Below are 11,358 nucleotides of genomic sequence, written 5' to 3'. Positions count from 1 at the left end.
TGAGGAGTGGCTGAGGGAACTGGGGTTGTTTAGCCTGGAGAAAAGGAGGCTCAGGGGAGACCTTATCGCGCTCTACAAGTCAGGGGAGCTCAGGGAGGTTTAAATTGGACATGAGGAAAAATGTCTTTACTGAAAGAGCGGTTAAACATTGGAACAGGCTGCCCAGGGAAGTGGTGGAGTCCCCATCCCTGGAAGTATTTAAAAGACGTGTAGATGAGGCGCTGAGGGACATGGTTTAGTGGGCATGGTGGTGTTGGGTTGACAGTTGGACTCGATGATCTTAGAGGTCTTTTCCAACCTTAATGATTCTATGATTCTATGATTCTATGATTATGCTCATGCTAAATCCAAAACACAGCACTATGTCAGCCACGAGGATGAAAATTAACTCTATCCCAGCCAAAACCAGGACACATGTATAGAGTAAGTAAGTGTTACAAGGGGAATAATGATCCAATGCTATTAGGAAGAATACTGCCAGATCTTAATATATTTTGTCTGTGGGATACAGTGTGAGGAGAGCGATACTCTCTGAATAATGAAGGAATGAACTCAATTAAGCATGCTGTTCAAAAAGGTATTGGAGTGGGAAAATTGGTGTAATAATAACAAAAAATGAGAGCTGCAACTTGTGGTCATTGCCTTCAACGTCAGGGTAAATTACAGTCCAAACCGTGATGTCCAGCGCAGGAGATGCGGGCTGTACAGTGAACTGCCTGGGGGAGAGAAGGAGCTCCAGGTACAACACTGCAAAGTGTGTGTTTGTACTGAGCAGATGGATCTGGGGTTGTGCTTCAGTTTGGCGGCCATCACCCAGTCCGTGTCCCCACTCGTGCTATAGCATCTTCTGGCCAAAGCCCCACGGGGTGTCCAAAGGGACTGGCCATGGTGCATGCTGGGGCTGGGCGCTGCCTGCGGAGCTGCAGGCTGTGCAGGGCGCTGGCGTGCGGTGCCAAGGGACCACATCTGCTGCAGAGCTGTTGCAGTTTGGTGAAGCCCTTTAGGGAATGAGTGCGGCTGTTTGACTTTGTGAAATAAAATAAAACAAAACAGAGGGGAAGGCTCGTGAGGCTGCTGTTAGAGGCAGGCCAGCCACGTGCTGTGTCTGCCGGCGTGCACATGAACCCCGGGTCCGCTCGTGGTCCAGCTTGGACAGCGCGGGGATTCAAATGTCACGATGTAATTGCATGTATTTGATAATTTGGGATTGAATTAAGCTGTGAAATTGAACCGAGTAGCTGGTGGCCCTGCAGGGCCCATGAGGCTGAGAATGCAGCATAATGCAAAAAAAGGCATCGGTTGTTTAGGCAGATACCACGATTATTGCTGTTTGTAAGAGCCCTAGGTAAATGTGCTGGGAGGGATGCCCAGCCTCCCGTGGGAGCACTGAAAGGCAATTCCTACCTTTCAGAGTCCAAAATGAGTCGTGATGTGGAAGAGGGATTACTCCCAATTCTTGTCTATTTGGGATCTCCAAACTTTATGCTGAAGTAGCTGGTGCTGACCCCTGCCAAAGACAGGGGAGAGAGCTTGGTCCAGTTCAGGAAGGTAATTCCTATACCCCCAGCTAGGGCATCCCGTTAAGACACGTATGTGATTGTGAGTAAAAGCATCTGAGGGTGAAGAGTTTGCTAAACGCCCTGGCAGTCTGTCTTGGTAGTTAATAACCAGATAATGAAAGAGTCTGCGTTTTGTCATCTTTTGTTTCAACACTATTGATTTCAGTGTCTGCTGCCAGGTGTCTCCTACTTCAGTATTACAGCTGTAAAATGTGGAACCCTTTTTTTTTTTTTTTTTTGAGATCTATCTTCTGTGGCATTTTCTCTCCTCCATTCAAAGACTCTCTAACACACAACAGTAAAACAAAATAGCAGCAACTGAAGTAAGACACCACAGAAAACAAATTACCAAGGAGTATTGAAGTGCTGCATACCCACATCATTCCTGCAGTCATTTTGGTTGTGCTGAGAAATGGGATATTTGCGTGCACAGGTACCACGTCTGTGCAAATCGCTGTGCCTAAACGCTTTGAACATCTGGGCTTTTGTATGAGGTATGTAAAATCAAATGACATTTTTCCTGCAGAAATATCCTGAAGTCTTGGGGAGCTTTCATTGTTAGCAGGGCTGGATCCCAGCTGAACTCCCCTCCCCTCCAGCAACCACAGCAGAAGTGTCACTGAACACTTGAACTTCGGATGCAAAGACTGTAATTTTCTTTGCTCTGGAAGCAGAGTAGTGTAAAAGTTCCTACAAGACGGCGTAGCTGAAGATGTGTAAATTAGCTTGTGCTTGTATTCATATGTGTCAAAGAAGAGCCTAATTGTGTAGTTTTCTTTGCCTGAGTGCACTTACATTCATGGCCAGTTTCATCAGGAAATGAAGAAAATACTATCTTGGGGAAAAAAAAATCAATCGGTTGAGCACTTCCAGTTTGGATTAGTCCTCATAAGTATGAAGTTATCATTAGAGATCAGGTCATCTGCAGCTAACATGGCATAGCTGGTGTCCTGAAAGACTTATTTTTTCTAAATATGTAACAATTTGCACTTACAAATGGAAGGAGAGATGTAGTTTAAATATAATTTTGGGGCTTGTTTTCAATTGGGAGGTAGTAATGCGGAAAAAAAATTATCTAACTCAGGACTTTTTGAAATATGGATCAGGGTGCCTGATGTATTAATGTGCCTCGGGACAGATTACGGTTCTGTCTGGTTTAAAATGTAATTTAAATGAATTAACTTCCACGTCTTACAGCTGTGACATGAGCCTGTCCTGGACAGGCGCTTGATTTATATTGTCTTTATGAAGATGTATCTGTGCGCATACTATTACTTGCCATCAATATGCATGTGTCACTTGATTCCCGGAGCCACGACCCGACAGGTGACTCTGTTACTGTCACTTAGCTGCTGACATGACTTGTGCCACTGGCTGGGCTGTTAAGCTGTTGTGATGTGACATGACCTGACTCGTAACACTTATGACAGGTCATGCCTCCTGCTTCGGTCAGACGTGGTAGCTAAAGAAAGTCGCGTGTAATTCCTTCTGGTCTGGCTGCACCTGTAGGGAAGGGCATCTTCCCGGGTCGCGGCAGTCACCCCTGCCCGGTACAGCTGCACGGATGGTGGATGTGATGTGTTAGGGGGTTGCTACTGGTCCAGAAAGTTGTACGGCTGAGAGGTTGCCTTAAAGAAGCCTGTCTGACCCCTCGGGATAACTAGGACTAGAGACAGGAGTGTAAAAACCCGAGGGATTCACCTGAACTGCCATTCAATAAATGGAATCACGCGCAGTCATTTCTTGTTCCTACCTGGTAGAGAAAAATGAAAGGAGAGTCTCGCTGTGAAGTCTGATAGCACGGGACCCCGCTGTCCCTTGAAACGTGTTATTATTTGGCCACGCTTTGTGGTTTGGTTACATTTACATTTGGGGAGAAAAGACTGGATTTTAATGAATAGTTATAATGGTAATTATGGCTATGGGATGCTTTCTGCATGAATTTTTAATGTATACCCTTTTACCTTCCAATCTAATACAGTTTATTCTTATTTTCAAATGTAAACATAGGGTAAAATGGTCACATGTGAACTGTCTGCGAAAGGAATCCAGAAACCCCATATTTGCACTCGTTGGTAATTATGCTCATTTACTTTGATTACATGCTTTGTTACAATAGCGTATAGAATGGGCTCTAGACAGATACACGGGTTAAAGCAATTTATGGGATTTATCCTGTCTGTGAAGAGATGTTTTGATGGAATGAAAAATCAGATTCAATTTCCTCTGATAAGGAAGATATTGTTAATTTTCTCCTCTGCTTTATGAAAGTTCACCTGCATGTTATGAATATTGTGGTTGTTACATGCCAATATGACATCTGCAAAAAAAACCTCTTCAAACATAATAGCAGTGAAGAATCTTTCAACAAAATGTGGATGAAGTGGAGCACCAAGCATTAATTTTGCAGATGAGGAAGACGGCAGTTGTAATTTATTTTTTTTGGGGTGCAATCTGGCTCCTACCCCATGCGAGCAGGCTTCGAGTAACTTTTCTGCACAAGTGTCTGAGTGGATGGATGCAGCCCAGAAATGGTGTTTCCAGGCTGGTGCCATTGCCCAGTAATCACAACGCTGCACAGCAGCAGGATTAGGCCAAGGAATGATGCGACATTTCCTCTCTCCATTGCAACTATCCTTTGGTAGCTGCGTTCTGAAACTCGTGTTTAGCAGGAATTAATGTGCATGTAGTGTCACTCCTCTGACACTGTTGTAGCATCAGGCAAAACCGTATTTGGAGGGATGTATCTGATCCAGAGTCAGCAAATGATGCCTATTGACTTCACTTAGTGTCGTGGTTTAACCTCAGTCGGCAACTGAGCACCATGCAGCCGCTCGCTCACTACCCGCCCCCCACCCCGCCCCAGTGGGATGGGGGAGAGAATTGGAAGAGTAAAAGTGAGAAAACTCATGGGTTGAGATAAGAACAGTTTAATAATTGAAATAAAATAATAATAATAATAGATTATACAAAGCAAGTGATGCACAGTGCAATTGCTCACCACCCACTGACCGATGCCCAGCCAGTCCCCGAGCAGCGGCCCCCCCGGCCAGCTTTCCCCAGTTTCTGTACTGAGCATGACGTCCCATGGTATGGAATGTCCCTTTGGCCAGTTTGGGTCAGCTGTCCTGGCTGTGCCCCCCCCCAGCTTCTTGTGCCCCTCCAGCCTTCTCAGTCAGTAGAGCATGGGAAGCTGAAAAGTCCTTGGCTAGTGTAAGCATTACCTAGCAACAACTAAAACATTGGTGTGTTATCAACTTTGTTCTCATGCTAAATCCAAACCACAGCACTGTGCCAGCTACTAGGAAGGAAATTAACTCTATCCCAGCCGAAACCAGGACACTTAGAGATGATCAGATCATTTGTAGGTTATTATCTGTTGCTTCCTTAGAGTTTTCCACTTTCAGTGCCCTTTGCAAATATGAATGCATCGATCCTGAAACACCTCATGTGGCAAATTAAGTGATTTAATTACACAATTTTGTTTTGCCTTCTACATAGCTAGTCAATTTAGTTCAGTGACTGGATTAGAGAAGAACATCCCATCAATCAATGGATCAGACCAGTGAAAGATCCAAGTGTACCATGAGAAATGTGGTCTGTGGCTGCTCTTCTGCAGCAGAAGCGTTAAGCTTCTTGGCTTGCATGCATTGGGTAGACCAAGTGTATCCAAATCTATTTAAGTGGAGTAGAATCATAGACTCATAGAATAGTTTGGGTTGGAAGGGACCTCTAAAGGTCATCTAGTCCAACCCCCCTGCCATGGGCAGGGACATCTTCAACTAGATCAGGTTGCTCAGAGCCCCGTCCAGCCTGACTTTGAATGTTTCCAGGGATGGGGCATCCACCACCTCTCTGGGCAACCTGGGCCAGTGTTTCACCACCCTCAGCATAAAAAATTTCTTCCTTATATCTAGTCTGAATCTGCCCCCCTTTAGTTTAAAGCCATTCCCCTTTAAACTAAAAGGGGGTAGATATAGACTAGATACGGTCTATAGAGTAGTTGGGGTCTACCTGCGGATAGAAATTCAGGATGGCTTCAATGATGGGATGCAACAGAGATTTAATCTATCATCTTCTGGGCTTTGAGAAAAAACAATGCAGAAAGCCCACAGTGACAGTCGACATCAGCGTTTTTCCCATTTGTGGTGGATGTTTTAAGATAGGCAATCCAAAGCAGGACTTTGGAGAAGAGATTTCTCTATGACAGAGGGGTTTTTTCTTCCAACATACACTACGGAGAACTTGTGGAGGTTGTAGCCCAGCTGAAGCACCAGTGACTGCTTGTGTTTCAGCCGCTATAGGTGAACTGTTTGTTTTGAAAGGTGTAAGAAACACATTCGCTGAAACCCAGACAGTGTGTCTGAGCCGTCTCTCCCAGTGACAGACACGCTGAGGGACTGCAAGGAAAAGTCACAGCGGCGACAGGTCACACCAGAGCAACTCACAGCGATCTGTTGTTTTCTCTAATGGCCCCACCCCACTTTTTTAGCTGGGCAAAACACTTCTTCCCGTGTCTGGCAGTTCTGGAGTGGAGAAAATGGGGTTTTACATCTCAGTCCCAGTCCAAGCTCTGGTTTCTGTTGCAATGGGCTGTGCGTGACGGGCTCAGCAGAGGAGCATCAGAGACATACATCTATATAAGCTCTGCCCCGTGACTGACGGCTGCACTCTGTGGTGGCAACAGTGACATTCAGGCAGGTTTCTGATTGCTGAGAAGCATCACAAGATTGCTACTTCTTCTCCAGTAGAGACTGGTGGAAAACATCGCTTCACATACTGAATGCAATCAGCTGACGGAGCCTGTTAAAGGCTGAACTGAGATGAAAAGCTGTAATGCAGATGTGTCACATCACAGTTGCGTTGTCACTCTATTCCTTTGTATGATACGGCAGACCCACAGGAATTATTTTTAAATGCATTCTCTTATTACTGCAAAGTGGTAACTTGAAATATTTACTATTTTATTTGCTTCATGCCAAGTGAGATTTCACTCAGTTTGTCATTAAAACCGCTGTCCTCTTCTGAGGAAAGAGAATATATTTACACAAACTGCGTTCCAGTAGTTCTGTGTTTTCTACAGGAGTAGGGGCTGGCATAATTTCCCGATCTCATCAAGCTTTGTCCACAAAAATCTGTGCTGATGAGCCTGTGGGACCGAAGACAGGTGTAAGGGAAAGGAGTACAAATCCGTTCGTTGCACTCAGCGGGCTGTAGAAAGGCCAAAGGGATCAAACTCCCATTCCTTTGTCACTCCTGTACATGAAACACGGATCATCTTCGACCAAAAAACCCCCCAAAACAGCTACAAAAGACCCTATTCAATTTTGCAAAGTGCAGTATTTTTGATGTACTGGCAGAACACGATTTAGAAATGAAGAGCCGCCGTCTGAGATGAGTCTGCTGGATCCCCGCTGCGGTTCCCACTGCAAACAGTTACGATTTCCCTTTTACTGAAATCATACGACTGGCTGCATTGGCAGCCCTGCTCACAAATCATGAGGGATGACTCTGCCCAATAATGAAAATTTTGAGTATTTTTCCATATAATGCTAGTGCTTTTACTCTTCATCATCTTATTTCCATCACCCTGACAGCCAGGAAGGTACAACTCTAAAAGCCAGAAAGCTGCCTGTCTCACCTCATCACACAAACCTGGGAAGTGGGTGTTGGGGGGGGCAAAAAAGCCAAATGCTGTGAAATTTGAAATGAAATGGGGAGCGTTGCAGCCCGGAGCACGGGGGATGCGGCGCTGGCTGTAGGACCAGCTCCCTCCCAGGTTTCGGACGCGGGCTATGGGACTTGCTTGAAACTTGTTTGTCCTGTCGTTGTCTTACAGAGAAAAACGTGTTCATTTATCAAGGCTGTGGAAATACAAAATACACACATGTGCACACACAGGCATTAAGACCCCCTCTCTATTTAGTCACTGGTCCTCTTCTGCCTTAGACTTCTGCTGTTCCAGGCATGAGCCTCTTTTTAACCTGGGAAATAGTCCAGCTTTATTTCACGGGTGCACCGGTTCCTGGGTGCGACCATTCGGTACTGCCACCAGGACTGTGGAGCTTTTTTTCTCCCTTGCTGACACTGAAACAATGAATATGGATCAGAATTTTCATTTCCTTTTTTACCACATCCATTTGCTTGATAGAACAAGCTTGCCAGCCTAGTTTTACTTTGATAAACCTAATAAGGAAAAAGCACTTTCCAGCTCCATATTATTTTATGCCTTGTTTGTGACTTCAGCATCCCTTATACAGGTTTAAAGACAATTTATTCTTTATTGCCCTTGAGTCATTTCGGGAGAGCAGTTGTGTTTTTCCCGACATAAAAATGTACCCCTATAACATGATGAATATTAAATAGGCGCTTGAATGAAAATGAAATGGCCCGCTCTGACCTGACAGCTCCATTTATTGCAGCACGGCCGGGAGAGAACCGAAATGTCAGCATTGTCTGGCTGTGGGTGCAGGGCCCCGCTCCCAAATTACTTTATCAAATGACCAATTTCACGAATGGACCTAGACGCTGGTGCGAAATCTCTTCTGTGGAGAGTATGTCCTGCTTTCCTAAGGAGTTCATTTGCTGCCCAGCTGAAAGCAGAGCTCGGCTGCAAAAATACAGAGCTGGTTTCTGCTCCTCCGCTGCCGCCTGAGTGGAGCAGTGCTGGCCCAGGGTGGCTCTTCCAGCAGGTGTAAGGTGAAAAATCTGGGTTAATTTAGAAGGGTGATATGTTGCTCTTCGTGAGACTGATAGTTTTGCTCTTTTGATATCACCAGGGAACAGGGATCAGACTCTCGCTGTGCCTGCAGCTCCCCAAGTCACTCATCTTCTCCACACGAGTGGGGCAAGGGCTGAGCATCAGCAGAGCGAACAACTCGGGAGCATAAAATAACCCGGGGAAATCCAGAGGCCGATGCACGGCGATGCCAGCACCCGCCGGCCCTTACCGGGGAGGTGGGGAAGAATCTGCGGATGAGCGGAAGAGGAATCGGTGGGCTCCTTGCAGAGCTGTGCTGGACGCTTCAGCCCCTTTCCGGGGCAATCCGTGCAAGGGTGGGCTGCGAGCGCTGGTGGGAGGTGAGTGGTGGTGAGACGGCTGCAGGCAGAGCTGGAGGTCATCGCCCGTGGGCTCTCCCCTTTGCAGGAGAGCTCAGCTGGAGCGTTGCATGTGTCCCCCTGTGAATTGCCACTTACAGAAAGCAAAGGGGCTGGCTGGGATTTTTTCTTCTACTACCGACAACAAACAGGCACTCTCTTACTATAAAGGAGTATTAGGGGGAGGTGAAATCAATTCCTTTCTCATTCCTGTAATTGGAGAACAGTCCTGGAACTGTTACCTTCCCTAACCCCTAATATGTTCAATTACTCTTCTCACCCAGAACCATCACTGAGACGTGGACTTTCCCATTCCTCGTGGATATGTTTAGCTGCTCGCCGTGCCGGGGGGTGGACAGAAACTCAGCTTGCACACAAGGCAGCACTTCATATTAGTGCTGGCTGGAGCGCTGGTATTCACATTTGCAAGGTCTACCAACAACTTACATGTTTTTCCCCTCCCAAATATGTCACATTTTTAACATTTAAAAGAACAGTTTTGCCTTCAAAGTTAAAATGGAGCAAAATAAATTCATCTGGAGGCTCAGCAGCATGGCATGGACTGAAAACAAGGTGCTAATCCGTAACTATGGTGCAGAACTGCTGGCGCCGGTACAGCGTGGGTATCGGCGTTGCTTATTGACACCCGTTTCACAGCTGGCCGTGTCTCCTCAGTTTCTGCAGGGGCTGCTGTGCACAGGTGGAGATCGTATATGGGTCTTCACTGGCAGGTTTGTTCAAGTCCTTTTTTCCTCCAACACTGTGCTAGTCAATTCCAGCGTGGATATTTTACATGTGTAGCTGTGAGCATATTTTTAAGTGTTAGCAGGATGAGAGGGAAATGCAACTCGTTTTTTAGCTGTTTGCTCCCTCGTTTAGCTCATGGATGGTTTTTGCTGCTCACCTCCCAGACGTACTACCTTGCTCCGGTTGCTCTTCCTTTCCCGGGTTACGCTTTTTCCAAAGACAAATGCAGGTCCGGTCCAAGTGACGATACGAGTCATTAAATGGCTAAAGATGATGGTGTCGTTTCAAGCGAGCAGCAGATGTCTGTAGTGGCCTTTCTGTGCTGCAGCTGGTAATGAAGGCGATGGGGTTGTTTGAGTAGTGTGGTGTAGACTGGACTTATTATTCCTTTCTCTCTAGCTATTTCTCCGACCAGTGTATTGCGTGAATTCATATTGCATTTTCTTCTTTTCCATTGGGGAACTGATGGAAAGATGGCTGTGCTAATAGGATGCAATACAAGTGCCCTTACTGAGTCAAACCTGCTCACTTTATGATAACTGCTTTTCCACGTGGGAAGTATTTATTTTTAGGGAATAGAAAAATGGCTGTATTTTTGCACTACCTATAAATACAAGGGGGACAACCAGATTAATTATCTCTTGCTTTAGCAAAAAGGCCGTGTAATGGCACAGAACAAATAACATAAATCTACCTGAGATTATTTTAACTAACACATTCTCTCAATTGAAATAAAAAACTATCCCGTGCCTGTATCAGGTAGGGAAGCTCCCCAGCCACCACAGCAGCAAATGTGACTGCTCACACCACATCATCTTGGTCTGCTCTGAGACTACCTTGTGCTCTTCACTGTCCACCGCCTCGCTCGCCTGGCAGTTCTGCATTTCATTTCATGGGAATGAAAGAATTGGCAGTATTCTTACTGTTACGCATCAATAAATAATTAAATTCTGTAAAAGGATTAAGCAATAATAGATCGGATTGAGCTAATGTGAGTATTAAGATCTATATGAACGTTAGCCAAAATAGTGTATATTTAGTATTAAAAAAATATACTACAATAAACCCAGTGTGAATGCAGCAAAGCAAATGAAGATTCATGCTCATTCCCTGAGCCGGTCAGGACTGCAAAAAAAAGGTCAGGAAATATCCACACTCAATAGAGACCCATCCTATTCCAATTTGTCAAGTCTGTTAAAGGTGATGTTGAAGTTAGGAGCAGCTTTGCTTTGCCTCGAGGCCAGGCTGGACTTCACGCAGTGCCTGTGCACCTGAGCTTGTTTGCGTGCCCTGATGAATGGCTTGATTTTTTTAAAAAATTGGCTTCCCAGATCTTCCAGAAGCCCTTGAAGAAGTTGAGCCCTGGCACCATGGCGTGTCTCATTGCATGGCCACAGGACATCACTTCTCAGGGTGAAAATCACTCCTGGGAGGGGTGGGTGAGAGCTGCTCCTGGGACTAGCACGCACAGATGGGATCGCAGAGCGGGCGGTGGAGACGGACACCGATGCGGCGCCGCCCCAGGCAGCTGTGGAGAAGCCCCTGTCCCTTGAGGAGCTGTATTTAGAGCAGCAAAAAGGGGTATCCTCAGGAGCAGGCAGCGAAGTCAGCCCTGGTATCGTAAGTGTCACTAGAAAGACGGCAGAGCTCAGCACCTGCATCACTTTTGGTGCTGCTGGTTGTTAACACTTTTTTCAAGCTGCTAGTTCTTTCTAAAGTGTCAGGCTTGACACGTGGAGAGACCAGCCACAGCTGCCACTGGTGGGTGCTGGTTGCCTTATCCTGGCACCGCTGCAAAGACAGGATCTGCCCTCTTGTCGTGGTTTAATCTCAGTTGGCAACTAAGCACCACGCAGCCGCTCGCTCACTACCCCCACCCGGTGGGATGGGGGAGAGAATTGGAAGAGCACAAGTGAGAAAAATTCATGGGTTGAGATAAAAACAGTTTAATAAT

Source organism: Aptenodytes forsteri, unplaced genomic scaffold (assembly GCF_000699145.1).
Source record: "Aptenodytes forsteri isolate BGI_AS27 unplaced genomic scaffold, ASM69914v1 Scaffold11, whole genome shotgun sequence".
Classification (NCBI taxonomy): domain Eukaryota; kingdom Metazoa; phylum Chordata; class Aves; order Sphenisciformes; family Spheniscidae; genus Aptenodytes; species Aptenodytes forsteri.
This window is presented reverse-complemented; position numbering follows the sequence as displayed.